The 23,858-nt window shown below is 38.1% G+C and overlaps 1 long non-coding RNA gene across 1 annotated transcript; it reads right to left on the minus strand.

The window, feature by feature from the left end:
- Positions 1-1,828: 1,828 nt before the first annotated feature.
- Positions 1,829-21,539, minus strand: LOC127507853 (uncharacterized). The gene is made up of 3 exons (XR_007928502.1): positions 21,395-21,539; positions 7,360-7,468; positions 1,829-2,178 (listed from the first exon to the last, which is right to left on the minus strand). It is a non-coding gene; the product is annotated as an uncharacterized LOC127507853 (long non-coding RNA).
- Positions 21,540-23,858: the final 2,319 nt, after the last annotated feature.

A 23,858-nucleotide genomic window follows, 5' to 3' on the forward strand; every position in this document is an offset into this window, starting at 1 on the left:
TACTATCAATATAATTATATAATGACAAAATACAACCAGAAACAAATGTTCAGTCTTACCTGTGAAAGGTCATTCCCCGAGACCTGTTTTCAATTGTGCGGCAATTTGTACAGCTCCAAGCAGCACACGAAGCAGGCATTTTTCTCAATTCCAGTTATGAGCGTTATGGGAACGTTGCCCCGCACAATATGGCGGCGCCGTTGACATACGGTCCAGAGGCCAATAGGGTGTCTAGTGTGTATTATAATGTCCATGGGGTGTTCTGGGCGGTTACCAGAGCGTTGCTTTGCGGTTGCTGAGTGGTTTTTAGCCTGTTGCTATGTGGGTGTTTACTAGTCAAAAGAGTCTAATTCCGAGTTGTTGTTTTTTATATCAAATAGGAAATATACAAAATATGTCTTGATTTTATGACAGGTTCAGACGATCTGGAGCTGGTTAATCTTCAAGTTACCAGCCAGATGTGCTCAGTCTGAGCTGTTTTGCAGATTTGTTTTCATTGAAAAAACCCATGTGGAACACCGGTTTGTCCTGTCTGACCTCTACACACGCTGATTTAATGTGTTAAATTGCCTCTCTTCAGCTTGAGTGTGTTTGTGCTAATTAGAGACAGGGCGAGTTAATTTAGTATATAATAATTCACACGTAACACTTATATTAATAGAATGCATACACACTAATTGCTAGTTATGTCTATTTTTATACTCACGGCGAAGTTCTTTTTCGTTCTTCGTTTGGGGTAAAGTTCGAAATACGTGAGCAGCGATATACTGTTATCGAACATCTGATGCCGCCCACACTGCTGAGAGTGACGTTTAGATGAATATGTAAATATGTTGTGTGCGCATTCCTCTCAGTAACAAAATAAACACAACAAAAATGAGGAAACAGTGAGCTTTTTTAATACCAAGCATAAGAAAAGCATTCGATCCAGTAAAGTTGCATCACGTTTATTTATATGGCATTTTATTTAATAGATTGCTTAAAAGCAAACAGCTTTACAGTATTAAATATGAAAAACAGTGTCTGTGCCTCATTTCATCAGAAGCACAACTTCATTTTCTACTATAAAGCGGCTATCCAGTGTGTTCATGTTTTCACCCGTGGAGATCTTACTTTTTTTTCCTGCGGAAATCTTACCTTGACGAACTCAACAGATGGAATGAGTCAGAGAAGAATTCCTTGTGAAAGAAGGCGGAGCCTAAGCGCACGCCTTCTATTACATTATCGTCACGGACCAATGGTAGTAGGAAGGTGTTTTGCGAACTTTTGGAGCTAACTTTTCCTGAGAGTTTGCTTTGGCAAGCCATTTTGAACAACCAAAATGAACTTTGTTTTGTCAGATTTTGTTCGAAATGATGCCACATCAGTTATTTCTTTGATTTTGTTTGAAGTATATTAGGGCCTTTAACCAAAGCGTGTCTCCGCAGCATCATTAGCGTTGCTGAATGAATCAATAGGCTTGATCGAGATGCATCGTTTTGAGAGCATACGACTCCTAATGCTTTTGAATTGCTCTTGCAGTACTTTGATGTCATACGTGAAACCGTCTGCGCAGCGCCGGCGCATCTCGAACAAGCCTATTGTTTTTGAGCAAATCATTTAAGTGAATGATTCAAATGACTCAGTCATAAAGACTCTAGTAAAGTTGGAGCTGTATATCATCAAAAATGTGAATAAAATATTTGCATTTACCAAGCAGGGATTTTTTTACATAATTGTGGCTAACTGATTATAATTCATCATTATCAAAAAGCCATTGGTGACATGTTGAGTTATTTTAAGCATATGCATGACTTGTGTGTGACATGCGCCATAGTATTATGATAACCCATGTTCATTTCATTTTATTGATTATAAAAGAATATCAGAATATCAGTCTAGGTGCTGAGCTCGATTAACAGAACAGTAACAGAACATGCATGTTTTGATGAGAATCACAGCCAAAACGCTGCCCAGCAAATTGGTGGAAATGTTTGGAGCATCTGGGATCATCTGAAGTGGAGGAACGTTTGGAGCTCTTGATTGCTGATTAGGGAACGGGAGAGAGAGATCAGAGAGTGTGCGCCGCGGCCATGTGTCTCGCACTTCTGTAATTAGCAGCTGTGTCACAGAGCTCAGGTGCTGCGGAAAGGTGCCAGAACCCCCTCAACCGCACCGGCCAGAGGTCCAGCTCTGCGGCTTCAGAGAGACAGAGACAGTGATCACTCCAGCAAATTATGAGCTCCAGAGCCCATCATTTACAAATCTGTCTGAACTGGACTATAGTTCCAGCTTCCTCTACACCCTTACCAAACCATCTTCAACGAGTCTACGCTGGTCTTAGGGTACGTTTACACGATGATGATGTGCTAAAAACGGAAAAGGTTTTCGTTTGCATTTTTTAAAAAGGTACAGAGGACAAAGTTGTCAAAACAATCCCCATTCACACGGATTCGCGAAAACGACCAGGGTTGCCAGGTTTTCACAACAAAACCTGCCCAATTGCTACTCAAAACTAGCCCAAAACTTGCCCAGTTGCTTTTCAGGGGGTAAAATCCACGTTTTTGGAGGAGTTCCCCTGGTAAGATTCACATTTCAGGGGCTAAACATCACGTTATTTGGGGTCTTCGTAAAGAAACACTACGTGTCTGAACATGTGATACGTAATACGCATCCGCATGACGTCACTGTTTTCACAAATCCTCATTTTTGTAGTTCACACTGAGATGATAACGGTATCGCTTTCAAAAACTTTTCCAAAACCTGTTTTCAAAAGTTTGCATTTCAGGCCCCCAAAACACAGTTGTCATGTAAATGAACACCCAAAATACTTAAAAAGTTTTTAATTTTTAGGGGCCAAGCTCTGAATGTGCGTAGGCACCTATCATATCCGTTGGCGTTCCTATTATTCTTCTTCTTCTTCTTCCATTTCTTCCGCTCTGTTAGTCTATGGCAGCCCATAGAACCGCTTACGGGAAAGTTATGAAATTTGGCACACAGATAGAGGGCAGTCTGAACTGAACTTGGAGTTTCTAACTCAATCCCTTTAGTGCCACCAGCTGTCCAAATTTGCACTCATGTTTATGCTAGTAACTTTTGAACCGTAAGGGCTTGAAACAAAATTCTTTTTTCCCTCTGATTCCTTGACACAAGACAATTTTTCTGCAATTATTTTGAATTTTCCCAAAACTCCTCCTAGGCCATTACTCCGATTTTCAGACCATACAGACAAAAAAAAAATAGATCGACAAAAAGTCGATTTCTCAAACCGTTTTCGAAAAACACGTGAACAAATTTTGCGTAGTTCTTGCGAAAATAGACATAAGGCTGTATCTCAGCAACACTTAATCATATTCAGACCAAACTTGGTACATGTCATCACAAGCATGACCTGAGGCTACATGCAGCGTTTCGGCGCAGCGCCACCTACTGGTCTGGAGATGGTCTTGTTAGATTCGGGGCGTCATGCTGAGTCAGATGGTATCCGATTTTTCCATAACGGCCATTTTGGCCATCAGCCATTTTGAATTTTGTGCTAAAATGCTGTATCATATCATTACAAAACTCGGTATGGATCATCAGCACGATGCCCTGAAGGAGCCTTTGGACCTTCTTGTCATGCCTTTTTTGTGCTTGCAGCTATATTTAGTAGAAAATGGTGTTGTGTAAACGGCCCCTTAGATGGTTTACTGCACTTGCCAGAGGGGGAAAAATTTAATTGCCATTTTTCAGATAAAAATTATGATTACCATTTAAAATTCGATAAAAAAAAAATATTTCAGGTTTGCTTTTCCTGTTTGTAGGGCTGCAATAATTAATATTATTACATAAAAAAAAAAAAAAAGAATTACTAAATAAAAACAGAATATGAAATATTTCATTATAAAATAAAAAAGTATTTAGGAAAATATAATAATAATAATAATATTTTATTTGACATTAAAAACTGTAAAATGACAATACTAATATTTATGGCTATCTTAATTTCTTCATTTTCAAACCTTAAACCATTTTATTTTGACAGAAAAGGAGAGAGCCCTTCAAGTCACAATGGGCAAATTGACATTTTTTTAATGGAATACTGCAGTATTTATTATAAATGATTTATTTAAAAAACATAATGCATGTGCCCTCGTAATCTTTAATCAAAATATTGTAATAAAATAGCAAATAATTAGCTGCTCATGTGGAAGATCACAGTGCAGCGCATATACTTATTTAATTTAATCACAGCTTTTGCAGTTTAATAATGGCAGTAAGCCATATCTCGATTTCGGTTTTATTTTGATTAATCGTGCAGCCCTAATTAAACACAAAAATATCCTAAAAATACCTATAGCTTGTTTACAAGTGAATAGAGACATTATTTAGCCCATACTGCCTTTTGACAAGGCCTCCCTACAGCAGTTTTGTAAGACTTGACTAACATGGAGACATCTTTCATTCTGTCTACAAAAGTATAGCTAGGTCAGAAACACACACATACGTGTCTGTCTATAATACAACAGGATGTTTTTAGCAGGCTTAGGCGTGTAGGGCCACTGACTCTTATCGATCGAGAGAAGATATTTGGGTATTTTATGTTTCGATTTGGGCTGAGATAACAGGAAGTTCAGAGTATTGCCGTAGGACATTAAAGGAACCTTTCCACCCCCAGACTGGCTCGTGGCCCTTTTGGAGGTTACGGCAGTCATTGATTTAATAAAAAAAGGAGATGCTGCTCTCTGGAGAAACACTTGAAGCTTTTAAGCAGCCGAGAATCGGATTCTGCATTTTTTAGCCTGAAAGTTAATCGATTATATGCATTTAGATTCATCACTCAAGAGTCCAGAACTAACAGCAGACATTTGGGTCAAACAGAGAAAAAGTTTTTATTAGGGCTGCATGAGGATTCAAAGTCCTCTCTCCCTCTCTTAGTTTAGGTTTTTTAGTTCAATGCAAGTCCTTGTTTCATTTGATATACAATTTGTCTAGTTAAATACATATGGGACCAGTGTTGGTTACAAGTTACTCAAGTAACTTGAGTTACGAAATCAGATTACTTTTTCAAGTAACTAGTAAAGTAACACATTAGTTTTTCAATTTACAACAAAATATCTAAGTTACTTTTTCACATTTATTGACTGACCGCTCTCCTGCCCCCATGTTGAGAGAAATAAAGTGCCAAGGTGTTGTGTGCACTGTGTAAATTTGATGGTTATTGTAGTTATTGTAATTACCGTTATGTGTCCATCGTTGTAGAGAGCGATACATAAAACACGTTACCATTCTGATACGTCGACTTGTAGATGACCACTCTTCCTCTTCTTCTGAATCAGTTTCTAGTTCAAACATATATGGCTGAATTAAATATTTCCACTTGCAACTGTGTAGTGTTTACTACAATTGACCAAGTGGATCTCTGAGCTGGTGTGAGTGAGTGGAGGCGGAGACTAATTTACATATTCATGAATATGGCGTACAGAATCATAAAATACTACTTACAAATTCAAAATGGCTGACGCCCAAAATTGCTGATATGGGAAAATTCATATGATTCGACTCGGCATGCCGCCCCAAATCTAACGAGACCACTTTTATGATTTTTAGACAAACCATTCATAAGTTATACTCAAAAATAGCCATTTTTCGTATCTCCGGACCAGTAGGTGGCGCTGCGCCGAAACACAAAGAAAAAGAATTTTGTTTCTAGCCCTTAAGGCCTTTGTACACTGAGTCCGAAATTTTTGTATGCGTTTTTTCGTATTCGTGATCCTAAAAATTCATCACGCACAGAGACCTTTCACAATGAGTCCGATGCATATTAATGAATCTGTTGCGAAAAAATTCGCAAAATAAAGTCTTCAAGCAGTGAGCATGATTTAGTTGTCCTCTCTCTTCTTAAAAAGACAAAAAGGAGGAGGAAATATTGGGTACATCCATTCCTGAGATTGCATAAAGAGGAAGGAGAGTTCCAGCCTCATCAAGGAGCTGCGTGATTATCCCGAGCGATTCAGAATTTACTTCAGGATGTCAGTGGCTCAGTTTGATGCTTTGCTAGCGATACTGGCACACTCTATCTTTATATTCTGTCTCTTTCCGTACTTTGTTTGTCATACAGTGCTACTGCTTTGTGCTGTAGACGACGTTCGCGTACGGTGGCTCTGAATTGTCAAAACGTCTCTCAAAATGCGTGCCACGGATGCGAAAAATGCAGAAAATCGAACGTGATCTGATTTTTTTTTATGACGGACGTCTTGTAGATGACCACTCTTCTTCTTCTTCTGAATAAGTTTCTAGTTCAAACATATATCGCTGAATTAAATATTTCCACTTGCCACTGTGTAGCGTTTACTACAATTGACCAAGTGGATCTCTGAGCTGGTGTGAGTGAGTGGAGGCGGGGACTAATTTACATATTCATAGATCTGACGTATACTAAATGAAGCAAGGGTGTAGAGTTACATTTAAGCTATTTTAAGGCATGAAGAAATTATTTTCACAGGAATAAAACCTTTAAATATGTCATTTTGCTTTTTAATTAAGCTAATCATAATTACCAAATACCCTAAAATAGTATTTTTATTGTGTTTAGAAGTAAATATAGATATTATTCAGCTAACAAAAATATGTGCTAAGAATGTTTTGCCAAATAGTTAAGAACCATATTTCTGAATGTTCTCTAAAAACATTGTTTTCTTGGATATGCGAAAATTAAAGCAACATGAACATTCCAATTGATAATTCTGCAAACATTGTGGGAACGTTACTTTTGAATGTTCTAAAAACATTCAGAAAAAAGTAGTAACATTTGAAAAATGATAGACGAACGTCCAACTAAAGCATTTCATTTTTGAGAACTTCGAATCTTACTTGAAGGCTGTTTGTTCAGAAACTTGCCAGAACATTTTGAGAACATTACCTGTTAGCTGAGATATTACTTGCTCTCCAGTTGGGTTCTTATAGCATATGGTATTTAATAATGTACATAAATCACTTATTTCTCTAAAGTAACACTGTAACAGTGACACCAGCCCATAAAGTACATTATTCAATGTCATATTATAGTATTTTTATTTATTTTTGTACTGTTTAGTATTTCTTTTTTCTCCTCCAAAAAAGGCCTCTGGGCTGCATATGATGAATTTGTTTGAGTCCACAAAATATAGCATATAGTTTCATATTCTAGTTGTCTGGAAGTCTGAGTTATATAGACTTTTTCCTATTTAAAGCAGATGGTTGGTGTAAATCTGGACACTAATCATGCCACTCTGCGATCAGATTAGTTAAGGTGTCAGTATTTATTGATTAACATTCACGATGACATTTTATTTAGAGTGTGTTGACTAACAGTATTTACAGTGTTGAAGGAATGAATTTGATTGGACTGTGACCACTGACCGTAAAGAGCTCTCAGGACAGATGCTGGTTGTGTGTGTGTCCGTTGAGATCATTCTGGTCACGGCTGATGCTGCAGTCTTGCATGATCCGCTTGTAAATCACATGGACACTGAAAGATTAAACATGATGGTGTGTGTGTGTGCCACTGCAATAAATGTCAAAGTGTGAGTCAGATGCGATGCTGTTTTAGTCTAATGGTAAAGGACGTGGCGGCTGATGGAATGGTTGCGGGTTTATTTCCAGGTGTGGATGACCCTGATCTGTTCCAGGAGTCTGGGATTGAATAGTTTAAGAGCTGATTGCTCTTGCACACAACAGTAAATGTAAGAGTGAGAGTAATATGGGAGCCGCGGCAAAGGTTGTATGTTCAATTCCAGAATTTAGTGACCTGGAAACTGAATTTAGACACTAAAGGGGCAATTCACTTAGAATGAATTGCTCCTGCTGATAGCGCTGTCTGTGATGTCTTAGCATGCAATTCTCTAAAGAAATTATGCAAATCAAAAAACTGTTGAACTCCATTTACACACCGCTGTTCCTCAGCTTTCAGGCCACAACTCAGCAAAGAGCTCGGTTTTTAATCAAAGAACCTGAACGCTCCTTTAAATTATTCCTTTAAACTAGTGATGGACTGATATTGCTTTTTTTCCACAGGGTTAGATACTGTGATTTTAAACCTATTTTTACATTTAAATGTTTGATAACATATCCATAATAATAATAAAAAATATAGCTGCAAGCAGCAATTAAGGGGCCAAGCTCAACAGAAGCAAGCAGAAAACTGCGAAAATGAGTAAATAAAGACATTTGGAGATGATTTTAAGCAAAAAGGTTGAAAACCCTTAAAGTTGTAATTAGATATAATTGCTTATAATATAATTTTTATAAGTTTCGTAACAATGTGTCAATGCGTTCAGAAAATATAGCAATATGCAAAACCTTTGCAGTTACAGCTTTGGATCTTTTTTGCCAATTTTAATTAAAAATGACGGCCATGTTTTTCATGGTACACCATTGTCATAATGGACTAAGATGGCAACTGAGACAAAGACACTTCATGTCAATTTTCAAGTCAATCAGACCAACGGTACTGTAGTTAGAGCCAATTTCATGTTTTGTTCAATTATAGTGCCACCAAGTGGCGCAGTCCCACCACTTTTTTGTGTGTGTGTGTCCTCAGAGTACCCCCATGCATAAGTGTGTCAATTTTGGTGAAAATGTCTCATTTCGTTTAGGAGTTATAGACATTTATATATATATATATGAACACATAAAAAGTGACCCATGCACAACTTTGATTGATTTTTTTGCCACTTACAATCAAAATTTTGACATTTGGCCATTAGCGTTTAGCCAACAACCTATGTTTCCGATTTTCCTATAGTGGTTTTGCCTAGATCAGACTAACGGTTTCGAAGATAATTGCGAAAGTTGTTTAAGCGCTAAATCACTACGTTGCACAAACCATAAGGCGAAACCTAGCATGTTTTGGTATCGTTGGACTCAGGCAAGTATTCAGGTATTCCCGTGAAAATAAGTCAACCAAATCCAAAGTTATATGCATGTGAATATTTGATTTTACCACTAGGTGGCACTGGCTCGAAACTTCTCAGGCTCCTTCAGGGCATTGTGTCGATGACCCATACCGAGTTTTGTAACGATATGCTGATGCGTTCATAAAATACAGAATTGTACTACTCACAAATTCAAAATGGCCGACGCCCAAAATTGCTGATATAGGAAAATTTATATCATTCGACCCAAATCTAACGAGCCCAATTTTATGATTTTTACACAAACCATTATAGCATACCAAGTTATACTAAAAAATAGCCATTTTTCGAATCTCCGGACCAGTAGGTGGCGTTGCGCCGAAACACGAAGAAAAAGAAGTTATTAGCAAAAATATTGTGAAATATTACTACAAATTAAAATACCTGTTTTCTATTTTAATATATTGTAAAATGTAATTTATTCCTGTGATCAAAGCTGAATTTTCAGCATCATTACTCCAGTCTTCAGTGTCACATGATCCTTCAGAAATCATTCTAATATGATGATTTGCTGCTCAAGAAATATTTCTTATTATCAGTGTTGAAAACAGTTGTGCTGCTTCATATTTTTATACTTCAGGGGTCTTTGATGGACAGAAAGCTCAAAAGAACAGCACTTGTTTGAAATAGAAAACCTTTGTAATATTACAAATGCCTTTAATGTCAATTTAATGGGCCCTTTTTAAATAAAAATATTAATTTCTTTCTTAAAAAAAAATCTTACCTACTCTAAACTTTTGATCAGTATATACTTGCACAAAGTACTAGAGAATAATTGTTCTTTTTTGGAACTAAGAAAGTCTTTTGGTTTTAATTAGAACCTCTATTTTTGCCAGTGAAGGTGATGTGATAATATGCAAAACTTCAGAGTTTCTTGCTGTTTTTGATGAAATGTAGTTTTTTTTTCCTCTTCCTGTGACAGCGGTAATTAAGAGCTCTCTGAAGCCTGAGGATTTATACAGTATGTCATTCCGCAGTGAAAGTAGCTGACAACTCTTTTATAGATGGAGACCTGAACTGAAACTTCCTTAGATCATCAGCTACACTGTAAAAAAGGGAAATGCAAATTACTTTGAAACCACAAACACATATTAAACCTGCAGTATTCCCCTGAATGTTGTCCCAAACAGAGTCTGCAACAAGCAATTTCATATAGCAGAATATCACTGAAGTCCCTCTGTGGTGAAAATTCAGTTATTGCTGTTTATGTCTGTGTGGTGTTTTAACATGATTTATTGTCATTCGCACAATAAATAATAAAAAAAAGCTAAATTAGACATTTTGCATTTCTTTAATTAACATAATTGTAATTAATATAGGCTTTAGGCCTATTTTCATTTAATATAATATACAATTTAGTCATTTTATGAGGTTGTTTTCTTTGTAGCGACTACCAGGTAGGTTTGTGAAGGCATTTGGTTTCCTCAAACCTGACACACACACACATACAGAGACCTTTCTTTTTAAACAGATGTCTTTTCTACCTTCACACACACACACACACACACCAGTGTGATATATGAGGAACAGAGCTATCATTCTGGCAGGCTACGCACCCACAATTTAATTGGAAAACATGGCTCATCATTTAAACGAGACATTCGTATGGTTTCGTCCGAATGACAATAAATCACCATAACTGTCCCATTTTCAGCTCTATCCATTTTTAAAATGTGTCATGTCTGCACAGGTCTCGGTGGTCTTGGCCCCTCCAGCGATATGAAGATCCCATCACACGAAATCCATTAACCCTGCACATGCTCAGCTTTGAGCCTGACAGAAGAATATCAGGAGCGATTGAGAGAGCAAAGGCGGTGTAAAGAACAGCTGAAAGGTACAGGCTCTCAAATGATTCAATCAAATCAATTCACAAAAATTCATACTTGGAATTTTAAAGTGCCCCTATTATGCTTTTTCATGCATGACAAATGGAGTAATTGTCTCCTAAAAGAAAGAACTGATTCTGAACAAGTCTTACTTCCTGCTCGAAATTGTAGGTTTGTTACAAATTTGCATAATGCCAGCCTATGGTCTTCATTGGCTGCCCGCAAACAATATCTATTTTGTCCCACCCTCAATTGATACGATAAAACCAACGCCATCATTACTGTTCATTTCACGGTGTGTGATCCAGCTGAAGTTCAGGTATGGTAATGGGTGTTTCGTTTCCGACACGCACTGTAAGCAGTCGACCAATCATAACAGACTGGGCCGTCTGACCAATCAGAGCAGTGGAGGCTGTGGAAAGGAGGGGTTTAGAGAGACTGAATCCTTTGTCAAACCATTTCAGACACTGAGAAAAGAGGTGATGCTACACAATGTATATTATAAGAAAATTGTGGTTTTTGACCTTGTATGCATGTAAACCTGTTGTAGGAGACTCCACAAAAGATCGCCTTGCATGTGCTTCCGCTTTCCGTATTCTTCAAAAAGCTTATGCTGTATGTCCTACGCCTTCCTTGTTCAACTTACGGAAAAAAACGGAACTGGTGCCACGTTCGTTCTGTAAGTTGAATAGGGAAGGGTAGGACATACAGTGTAAGCTTTTTAAAGAATACGGAAAGCGGAAGCACGTGCAAGGCGATCATTTGTGTAAACTCATAAAGCATATACATTTGTATTTTTTTTTAGAAAATGACGATCGTTTCACTAGATAAGACCCTTATTCCTCGTCTAGTATCGTTTAAAGCACTTTGAAGCTGCACTGAAACTGTAATTTTGACCTTCAACCGTTTGGAGACCACAGAAGTCCATTATAAGGAGAATAATCCTGGAATGTTTTCATCAAAAACCTTAATTTCTTTTTGACCGAAGAAAGAAAGACATGAACATCTTGGATGACATGGGGGTGAGTAAATTATCAGGAAAATTTTATTTGAAAGTGAACTAATCCTTTAAACTATGCCAGAGCGCGTACACACCTCACGCACCGGATGCCATGCGTGCGCTCAAGGCAGTTGGACATAGTGGTGTATTAGAGGTAAAAAATGGTATAAATACTGTTCGGTTTCTCACACAAACCGATCGTTTCGTGTCTTAGGACATCAATGTGTCGTCACGAGACGCAGGGTTTAATTTGGATTTGTCTGTGCATGTTTTTTTGACTCTTATAGATGGAGTTCCCATTGACATGCATTATACGACTGACAGACCGCAACGGTCAGAGTTAAAAATCACCATTTGTGTTCTACTGAAGAAACAAAGTCACCTACATCTTGGATGCCCTGGGGGTAAGCAGATAAACATCAAATTTTCATTTTTAGGTGAACTGTCCCTTTAAGCCATCTTAGGTGTATATGACTATCTTCTTTCAGATGAACACAATCGGAGTTATATTAAATAATGTCCTGGCCCTTCCAAGCTTTATAATGGCAGTGAATAGAGGATGAGATTTTGAAGCCCAAAAAAGCATCCATCCATCATAAAAGTAATCCACGACTCCGGCGGGTTAATAAAGGCCTTCTGAAGCAAAGCGATGTGTTTGTGTAAGGAAAATATCCATATTTAAAACTTTAAAACTAACATAACTAGCTTCCGGCAGACGGCCTTTCGCACGTCGACTTACGCAAAAAGAGTTAACACTGACGCGATGTAGGAGTGTCGTAAGCCTCTCACGGTTCAAACAAATAGTGCTGGGCAACAAACTCAAGCTCTTCTTCTCTTATATTGAAATCCTCCAACATTTCTCTTTAAAAATTCTCGTTTTAGACTTCTAATTCGTGACTGGTGTTTTGTTTTGCTCTATCCTCTGCACTTCCGCGTTCATCATTACGTCATGCATCGGGTCAGATGTCACCCTTTTGCCGTAAATCGATGCGTATGTTCATCTGTTGGAATCTAGTTACTATAGTTTTAAAGATGGATATTTTTCTTACAAAAACCCATCGCTTCGCTTCAGAAGACCTTTATTAACCCACTGGAGCCGTGTGGATTACTTTTATGATGGATGGATGAGCTTTTTTGGGCTTCAAAATCTGCCCCCCCCTTCACTACCATTATAAATCTTAGAAGAGCAAAATATTATTTAATGTAGCTCCGATTGTGTTTGTCTAAAAGAAGATAGTCATATACACCTTGGATGGCTTGAGGGTGAGTGAATCATGGGGTAATTTTTATTTTTGGGTGAACTGTCCCTTTATATTATTAATTATTCAGTTCATAGAAAAGTCAGTGCAGACATATTTTAGGTTGGCTTTTAGGCAGATTATTGAGTTGTAAAAGTATTTTTAGAATTGGATCATGACCGGATCATGACCAAATCATGACCTGAATCAAATCAAATCATGAGGTTTATAAAGCTTCCCACTCCATTACAGGATAAAGGTGCTCTTCCTGTCAGGAACTGAACCCAGGTTATTTTAGTTCCAATGTGTTTGACGTGTAAAATCACCAGAGGAAATTGAATCTTATTCTTCTCTGTTGTATTTTCAGCTCTGCCGCATTGTTTCCTAATTATCTCTGTTTTAGTATTTGGATCTGATGAAAGCCTGAGGCAAAAATAAAATAATCAGTAGCATGTTTACTACAGAGGAGGAGATTTAAAACAACAAAACAAAACAAAAAAACCCTGAAAATATTATTAACACACTGCGTGGTAAATAATATCCAGCGGAAATGTAAATAACCGGCTGCTCTGATGATTGATAGCGTTGTCCAACAATCTCACAGCACTAGAATGCTTTATTTTGCCTTTCATACATATATTTCTTTTAAAAATGTTAAAATTCAATCCGTTTATCCAGATTTAAATTTGATTTTAAGTCACAGGTTTTAAGTTTGTCGCAGACATTTGAACCCCACTCTATATAAATATATAAAATGCAATAGTTAATTTGGTGAAATAAGAAAAGTAATCACTCATATTCCCATATAAATATAAATATGTATTACATCAGCTAAGAAATTTAAGAGATGACAGAACATATTTTATAAAATACATCTGTATATGCATTAGTTTGATGTTAATACAATAAAATCAAAGGTTTTGTACAGACTTGAGCGCACGAGACACTGAACATCATACATATTTGCATATGAAAGTTGTTTGCTCCTGATTTTTCAGACTGAACTCCGACACGCTTGACACACGTACTTGTTTCTTCCTCCTGAGACCGAGGTATTGAGCACATTAGCTTCTGCAAGCACTCTGAATGCGTTGCGCTTTAAACACCGCTTGTTGCTATGACTACAGGTTGCCTTCCAGCTTTTCAGACGTGCACCTTTCAACCTACTGAAACGCACCGCATCACATCAGAGATAAACTTTGTATCATAGCTGAACTGATCAGCTTCTTTTAGGCCAAATGTCCTCTGGCTGTAATCTCGAGAGGGGTGTATTTCTATCCCACGGCTCAGGACTGCTGCCCTCTTCAGGCCAAAACACACTCACTGGGTTTGCGCTGCTGCCACATCTGCGGTTCAAAAGCAGCCCGGTGCCCAGAGAGAGCATCTGAGCACATCACGAGGAACAGCTGAGGTCAGGTTTCTTAAAAAAAGAATAACTAGAACAACACAAGCCTTAAATAAAGCAGCTCAGATGTGTGTTTCTGCTGAGGCACAATGAATGACCAACTGGCCCTAAAATTAGGTGATTGGTTAAAGGGTTAGTTCACCCAAAAATGAAATTGCTGTCATTAATTACTCACCCTTATGGTGTCCCAAACCTGTAAGACTTTCGTTTGTTTTCGGAACACAAATTAAGATATTTTTGATGAAATCCGAGGGTTTCTGATCCACACATAGCATTTTTGAGGTCCAGAAAGGTACTAAAGACATTGTTGAAACCATCGACGTGACTACAGTGGTTCAACCTTAATATTATAAAGTGAGAATACTTTATTCAACAAATTCATCTGTCCCCTGTCACTATTTTCGTTGCAGAGCTTCAGTGTTTACGTCCGAACGCCGGCTCAGTATTGACCGGCTCTGGTCACGTGAGCAGCATAACGTATGCGTGTGATGCTGACGCAGGAGCCGGCCAATAATGAGCCACTGTTCGGACATAAACACTGAAGCTGTTTGGGATGACATGAGGGTGAGTAATTAATGACAGAAATTTCATTTTTGGGTGAACTAACCCTTTCAAGGCAAATTGTGGGTTCAGTTTATCTCAATGTTGATTACCACAAAAATAGCTTCAACTCATCCCTCATTTTCTTAAAAACAAAAAACAAAAAAAAGGCACTTACAATGTAGCACTACCGAAAATGCTTATATTTTGTCTTTTTCTAGTTTAATACATCACACACACACACACACACATATATATATATATATATATATATATATAATAGCCCAGACAGCAACAAAGTGTGGCCCAGATCCGGCCCACGTCTGGTACATGTGGATTACACTCGGACCAGATGTGGGCCGGATCTGGGCCGACACTATGTTGCTGTCAGGGAGGGCGATTTGGCGATTAATCGCAAATTAAAAATTTGGCTGAGAAATTACCCCCAAAAGATAACGTCATTATTGTGTTAAAGGGGACCTATTATGCCCCTTTTACAAGATGTAATATAAGTCTCTGGTGTCCCCAGAATGTGTCTGTGAAGTTTCAGCTCAAAATACCCCACAGATCATTTATTATAGCTTGTCAAATTTGCCCCTATTTGGGTGTGAGCAAAAACACGCCATTTTTGTGTGTGTCCCTTTAAATGCAAATGAGCTGCTGCTCCCGGCCCCCTTTCCAGAAGAGGGCGGAGCTTTAACAGCTTGCGCTTCGGTTGCTCAACAACAACAAAGCTGGAGAATCTCATGTGATTTTTTTCACACTAAAATCATGCCTATACTATTGAAACAGTTAATGTTTACTCATTTGTAAGTGCCTTCCTGGATCCAGATTTCTGCTTTTTAAAGATAAGAAGGAACAATTGGATTTTTTTTTTTAGTAATCAACATTATGCCACAGATGCAGTCAAATTAAGTTGAACCCAGAATATTCTTTTAAAGATCCGGGCTAAAAAAGGTTGTAGGTTGAAACGCCTCAAGTGACAATGAACTTCACCAATTGGTGGCCAATCACTATTGCGCTATTGCGCAAGACAATAAACCCCGGGGTATTTGTACGATAACTTGGTTTGCAGACGCAAATGTCCACTAATGGAGTAATAACTAAGCAAAACATATCCTCCAGCATCAACGCTCCCCATGACACTTTTTTTTGCTAGCGCCTGCACATGTCACAGCAGTGCTCTGTCTGAGTGAACAAATACTCATTTAATCTAATGAGCATCTGAAGAACAGTCTGAAACACACCCCAGAGAGCAGAAAACACATCTGAGCACAAGTATTACTCATGCGCTGGGAGAGACTAAAGCACTTTAAAAGAACAGGACAATCTAAATTTGAATCAGGCTAACAGATTAAAGGAGAGGAGTTATTGATGTTTGGCTTCTGAAGCCCAAACACACTTTGCAAATACTCACAAATCCACCTCCGTGGAGGGATTCTAGACAGAAGATGGAATTGAACAGCAGGGTTATGTAAAATTCAGAATTTAATAACTCCCTTTCATTGCTCAAGTGTGAGTTTGATCTGAATAAGCCACACCCCACAGGAAGTTGAATTAGAATATGAATGAAAGGAAGAGAAATTTACTGAATTTCATTTCAAAGAAATTCAGCAGGCACACATCAGAGGACTTCCAATAGTCAAATAAAAGTTTTATAAGTCATAAATAACCACGAATAATTATTCCCTATGTGGAAACTGATTATTTTATTTTAGTCTCTCTAAGCAAAAGTGCTGTTCAAATAATTAACACGCAAATCAAAATTTTTATTTTCCCATACAGCATTGAAAAAAGTTGTGAATTTAAAAAACAAACAAACAAACAAAAAAAAGAACTCAGATCCAGAAAATATAATATAATATAATATAATATAATATAATATAATATAATATACCTGTTAGAAAAGTTGTAGGTTAAAAATATGTATTCATTATTTCATTGCATTATTTTATATATTATTTTATATATATTTAAATTTGTGCTGTTAAATCGATTAATCGCAATTAATCACATCTAACATAAAAGTTTGTAAATGTATAATATATGTGTGTGTGTGTGTGTGTATATATATATATATATATATATATATATATATAGTTTGATATATAAATATGTATATATATATATATATAAATCATGATTAATCGATTTTAATCGATTAATCGATCGCGATTAATCGCATTTAACATAAAAGTTTGTAAATGTATAATATATGTGTGTGTGTGTATATATATATATATATATATATATATGGTTTGATATATAAATATATCTATATTATATATATATCCCGATTAATCGATTTAACAGCACTAATATGTATATATATTAGTGCTGTTAAATCAATTAATCACGTTTAATCGCATCGAACAAAAGTTTGTAAATGTATAATGTGTGTGTGTGTATATATATATATATATTAATCGATTTGACAGCACTAAATAAACACATTTTGAACATATGCTAAATGTAAAAAATTTACTTAATTTCCCATCTTAAAATAATACATTTTGGGTAAATGCGAAAATGCATTTTTAAAAAATATATTTAATTTATATTTTATATATACACAATACATATTTAAACTGAAATGATATACAAAAAAATTATAAATTAAAAGACAATTTCTATTGGTGGTCAGGTGTTTACACATTAAATGTGTTCTAATGAGGTGTAACGTGATGAAGTGACAAGCGAAAAAAAGAAAGAAAGAAAATTAACTATGTCCTCCATGCAAATCTGAGTTTTTGTCCTAACTGGACAGGACATTTAATCAGTCATCTGGTTTCTATTTTTGCATGTAGAGCGTTCCAAGTCACTTACGATGTTTAGGATGCCTCCTTAGTAGGCACACAAAATTATCACGGCCTACTGAACTCTGTGCTGCTGATAACACAAAATAAACGGATCGTAGTTTGTATGTGAAAGTGACTCTAGAGAATCTACGAATGAAATAAAAATGTGAGGAAAAGTAATGCAAATCTCCTGCTCTGAATAATGGATATTCTGATTACAAGTTGAACTGAAGCTCTGCCACCTTCTCCGGTTGAGGTAAAACTGTATTAAGTGCATGTATAATCTCTGTATCCATGACAATTCTGCTCCAAATCCTGAATAATAGGTCTGTACAGGAGCATTAGGGATAAGAACGTAATGCACTGCGTCTCAGAGCGAACCCTCCGCCAGCCTGAGAGCATTCAGGGTTTAGGGCGCATTAATCTAGCATTCTAAAGTTACAGAAACGCTTCATGAGTGCATTTAAACAGAGCCTAATGTATCCCGACACAGGCCTCGCAAAAATAATGCTACAGTGTGTACAAACAAAAAATGCATTAATGCCGAGTACATGGGAGCTGCCATCATGGAGCAAGGCCACAGCGGCGATCCTGTGGGATTTGGAACAGTGTGATATCTGATAGATGCTCCTAAAATATTCTGCTTTATCTGAGGGAACAGCCACCGGCCCGACAGCGCCGTAGAAAGGCGAGAGTTTGTGCTGAGATTTGGGACTCTGATGCACTTGAGAACCATACAGGCTTATCTCAGCGTGTGTCATAGAGTATATCCTGGGCATCAGTGGATCTGGTGAATGACAGATATATAGAAAATATTCTTATGAACTTTTCTAGGCCACTGCAGGGGAATCTCGGGCCAAAAACAGAATAAAAACTAGTGCTCTGTTCCAAAACCTAGTGAGCTCTCCAGACATTAAGCCTGTTCCCATATATATATATAGGGCCAGGAAAATACACTTCCAATCTTAAAGGATTAGTTCACTTTTAAATAAACTTTTTCTGATTTACTCACCCCCATGTCATCCAAGATGTCCATGTCTTTCTTTCTTCAGTCGAAAAGAAACGAAGGTTTTTGACAAAAACATTCCAGGATTTTTCAAGGTTTCAAGGTCCAAATGACAGTTTCAGTGCAGCTTCAAAGGGCTTTAAACGATACCAGACGAGGAATAAGGGTCTCATCTAGCGAAACGATCGGTCATTTTCGAAATTTTTTTTTTTAAATGTATATGCTTTATATAAACAAATGTTCGCCTTCTAAGTGCTTCCGCCAAAACCGCATTTCCGTATTCTCCAAAAAGTTTACGCTGTATGTCCTACGCCTACCCTATTCTACTTACGGAACGAACGCAGCGCCAGTTAAATTTTTTCCGTAAGTTGAATAGGGTAGGCGTAGGACATACAGCGTAAACCTTTTGGAGAATACGGAAATGCGGTTTTGGCGGAAGCACTTAGAATGACCGATCGTTTCGCTAGATGAGACCCTTATTCTTCGTCTGGTATCGTTTAAAGCCCTTTGAAGCTGCACTGAAACTGTCATTTGGACCTTGAACCGTTTGGTGTCCATTGAAGTCCACTATAAGGAGAATAATCCTGGAATGTTTTCGTCAAAAACCTTAATTTCTTTTCGACTGAAGAAAGAAAGACATGGACATCTTGGATGACATGGGGGTGAGTAAATTATCAGGAAAAGTTTATTTAAAAGTGGACTAATCCTTTAATATAAATATATTTACATTACATCAAGTACAAATATATACACCGATGGCATAACATTATGACACTGAACATCTCTTCATTACGGCACCTGTTAGTGGGTGGGATATATTACTCAGCAAGTGAACATTTTGTCCTCAAAGTTGATGTGTTAGAAGCAGGAAAAATGGGCAAGCGTAAGGATTTGAGCGAGTTTGACAAGGGGCAATTTGTGATGGCTAGACGACTGGGTCAGAGCATCTCCAAAACTGCAGCTCTTGTGGGGTGTTCCTGGTCTGCAGTGGTCAGTATCTATCAAAAGTGGTCCAAGGAAGGAACAGTGGTGAACCGGAGACAGGCCAAGGCTCATTGATGCACGTGGGGAGCGAAGGCTGGCCCGTGTGGTCCGATCCAACAGACGAGCTACTGTAGCTCAAATTGCTCAAGAAGTTAATGCTGGTTCTGATAGAAAGGTGTCAGAATACACAGTGCATCACAGTTTGTTGCGTATGGAAATGCATAGCCGCAGACCAGTCAGGGTGACCATGCTGACCCCTGACCACCGCCGAAAGAGCCAACAGTGGGCACGTGAACATCAGAACTGGACCATGGAGCAATGGAAGAAGGTGGCCAGGCTCTGATGAATCACATCATGTGGATGGCCGGGTGCGTGTGCATCGCTTACCTGGGGAACACATGGCACCAGGATGCATTATGGGAAGAAGGCAAGCTGGCGGAGGCAGTGTGATGCCTTGGGCAATGTTCTGCTGGGAAATCTTGGGTTCTGCCATCCATGTGGATGTTACTTTGACACGTACAACCTACCTAAGCATTGTTGCAGACCATGTACACCCTTTCATGGAAAAGGTATTCCCTGGTGGCTGTGGCCTCTTTCAGCAGGATAATGCGCCCTGCCACAAAGCAAAAATGGTTTGAGGAGCACAACAACGAGTTTGAGGTGTTGACTTGGCCTCCAAATTCCCCAGATCTCAATCCAATCGAGCATCTGTGGGATGTGTTGAACAAACAAGTCCGATCCATGGAGGCTCCACCTCGCAACTTAAAGGATCTGCTGCTAACATCTTGGTGCCAGATACCACAGCACACCTTCAGGGGTCTAGTGGAGTCCATGCCTCGATGGGTCAGGGCTGTTTTGGCAGCAAAAGGGGGACCAACACAATATTAGGAAGGTGGTCATAATGTTAAAAATATTAGATTTTACAGCACTTCAGGCATCTTTGTATGGGGGATATTGTCCAAAAAAGTCATGTCTTTCCATGACTGGAACAGAGGCTAATGAATATTGATTATTTTTAAACAAAATTATGGGATAAGAGATGAATTTCCTGTAGGTGTATGTGCTCAGAGCATCAGCTGTGCATCTGTTGTGAAATGCCATTTTAAAACCCAGTGTAAACTCCATCGGTCTGACCGTCAGCCGCTGGCCTGAAGCCCGCAGCACAGAAAAGATGTGAAGCAGCCAGCAAATATTGCCAAACAATAAACAGCACGAAACTAATGTGATTTCAAATGCCACGTTTGTCCCTTACAGGCGAACTGATCCGTGAAAATGCTTTTTGTCACGGCACAAAGACAATTTGACAGTATTGATAGAGCACTTTATGAGAATAATCATAATCTGGTTCCTGTTTTTGAAAGGCAATCCATGAGGCATTTTTGCACTACTTAGATGACAGCAGATATGAGGTTTTACTATAAAATCACCTGCAGTAATCGATAATTATAAACAGACTGCATGTAAAACGAACCAATAGCATTATTAAAGGAAAAGTTCACCCAAAAATTAGGCGAACTATCCCTTTAAATGTGTTGGTGAGTAAAAAAACACATCCAGGTGAGTGGGATTCCTCAGAGAGCAGGTGTCCTCTCTGAATGCGATCATTTCAGAGGCCAAACATTTAAAGCAAAGACTTTGACCAACAGGAAAAGGCCAACAAAAAGAAAGCAGGTGAAGCCTCTTACCTCTCCGCAGGGTTAGTCAAAGCACATGAGGCTCAGTGTTTTGCTTGAGCTTTGTGAGCATGGCAGGTGTTCATCATCTGCACAGGTGTTGTGCCTCTTTCTCTGACAGCACCAGCTCTCAGCTTTAAATACTGACATCTGGACTATGAGCACAGCTGAGCTGGCTTCAGATGTCGGTCGTGAACAATGCCGTCAGCCTTTTCTACTCTTTTTAAAATATTAACACTTTCATTTCTCTTTCAGTAAAGTCAACATTAGGGTTTACACGACAACGATGTACTAAAAACGGAAAAGTTTTCCCTTTGCGTTTTTTGCATACAGGCGACAACGTTGTCAAAACGACCCCCGTTCCCCCGGTATTTTCTTCAAAAACACGCACTTTGAAACCTGTTTTCAAAAGTTTGCGTTTTCAGGCCTCCAAAATGCTGTTGTCGTGTAAATGAACGACAAAACGCATAAAAAGCTTTCCGTTTTTAGTTGAAAACGGTGTCGTGTAAACGTCCCCTTAGTCCTATTCAGATGGGACTAGTTTTCATGGAGGACTTAAGAGAGATTTGTGTTTCACAGGCATACTTTGTGATTTTACCTGTCTGAATCTGCTGTGTTTTTCTCACACAACCTCAGTAAAAATTCCAGGACTCAACGGTCCCCTGAGAAATCGAATCCCATCTGAATGCGAATGTCTGTGATTGTTGATATTGTACTATACTAATGCTTCTCCTCGTGTGCTTTTTTGACCTACCCGAGCTACCGTTTGCGCACCAATCTTTCACTTGCTTTCATTTCATTTTAATATGGATGCTATCTTTTGAAAAAATAAATTGGGCTTTTGGCATAATTGTTACTAGCAATAATAAAAAATCCAAGCTAAGCTAACAGCTATTAAAAAACAGCTATATAAAAAAACTAAATGAAATGAAGTCATTTTAATTGACCCTCTTTTGTAATTAAGTAAAATTGTCTCCTTTAATACAGCCTTTAAAATGGCTGCTGTGATGTTGGCTTTTCTGTTCTCAGGAGGGTTTCTTTCTCTTCCTGCACGTTAATCTCAGATTATTTCATACAAAGAGAGCAGGTCATTTCAAATGAACATGAACATGAATCATGAACATGAATCCTCTTTAGAGCTCAACAGTAGAATAAAAACAAATCAGTAAAAAGTCGTGTAAATTCATCTAGTGTCTCATAGCGATCCAACAGACATCAGAGTCATGGCAAACTCTGAAGCACTTTTAGTTGAATAAGAATAGAAATGTTCTTATTAAGAAAGATGCACCTCAATTCAATGGCGTTATACTCTTTAAAACGTCTCAAAAGTGCTGAATTAGCTTGCGCTAGTACTCCCAAACAGGTTTAGAATGTTCTCAAAGTTTCTTAAATTGCTGCCAGGATAGTTGTAGTTGAACCTGAGGTTTATAGTTGGCTTTAAATGTGATAGATGTGTATAAAGTTTTAAAAACCTACCCTGGTTTAAAACACACACTGGCACTTTAATTTTACCTCTCCCTCTCTCCTCCATTAGATCTAGCCTCTTTACACCCGTTCATTCATCTTCTAGTCACAAATTAACATAATATTAACATAATTAACATGCGTGTGTCACTGACCAGAGGGCTGTTAAACATTGTTCACGCATCTCCTCCAGCATGTTTGACATTTTAAAGTGCTGAGCGTGTAGCTTACAGCGCAGGTAGCGCTACACACGGTCAGTAATTATGCTGCACGCTAGCCTCGGGTACAAGAACTTTGGAGATAATTAATATATTAAAATTGCACTCACATACTCTCCACTACACCCAAATGATTACAGAAGAGAATTAAAAGATGAAATTCATTGTGGTTTTGAAAGGACGCCCCTTCAAATGCATTCATGAGGACAATACTGGCTAATGTTAGCAATAGCATGTTATTTGTGCTATTTCTGCAGTATGAAGTATTCAAGTCCTCTTGGGATGAGTTGGGAAGTTGTGTTTACGGTGTCAAATGTGTCCAAGGCAAAATGTGGCCCAAATCTGATTTTTCTTTTGCCCACATGTGACTCATATCTTTTTTCCCCATGACAGTGTGAACAGTACAAACCACAGGGAATCTGATGTGTCAGACTGATGTGTCAGAACTCGTAAGTTACAGCTCTATAATACAAGCAAAACATGAGGGCTCATAACATAAAAGTTTCAAAACTCTGCTCTCTTTTGTCACATCATTGTCTTTATTTTTCATATTGCCTGCGCATAATTTCGCGGGCTTCCGCGCCAGATCACACTATAAATAAACGCGTAATCGCTTATTTTAAAGCCCTCAGTGTTTACTTCCGTATGACAGCGCGCCGTTTGTGTTGCCAAGTCCTCGATTTTTCGGCAGAATTGTGTTACCTTTTCACTGTTGTCGCGGGTTGTTTTGCAACTCCGTGGGTTGAAGCGACCGCACTAACGCGATATTTAACCCCCGGGACGCGATTTTTACC

The sequence above is a fragment of the Ctenopharyngodon idella genome, chromosome 24 (assembly GCF_019924925.1).
Source record: "Ctenopharyngodon idella isolate HZGC_01 chromosome 24, HZGC01, whole genome shotgun sequence".
Classification (NCBI taxonomy): domain Eukaryota; kingdom Metazoa; phylum Chordata; class Actinopteri; order Cypriniformes; family Xenocyprididae; genus Ctenopharyngodon; species Ctenopharyngodon idella.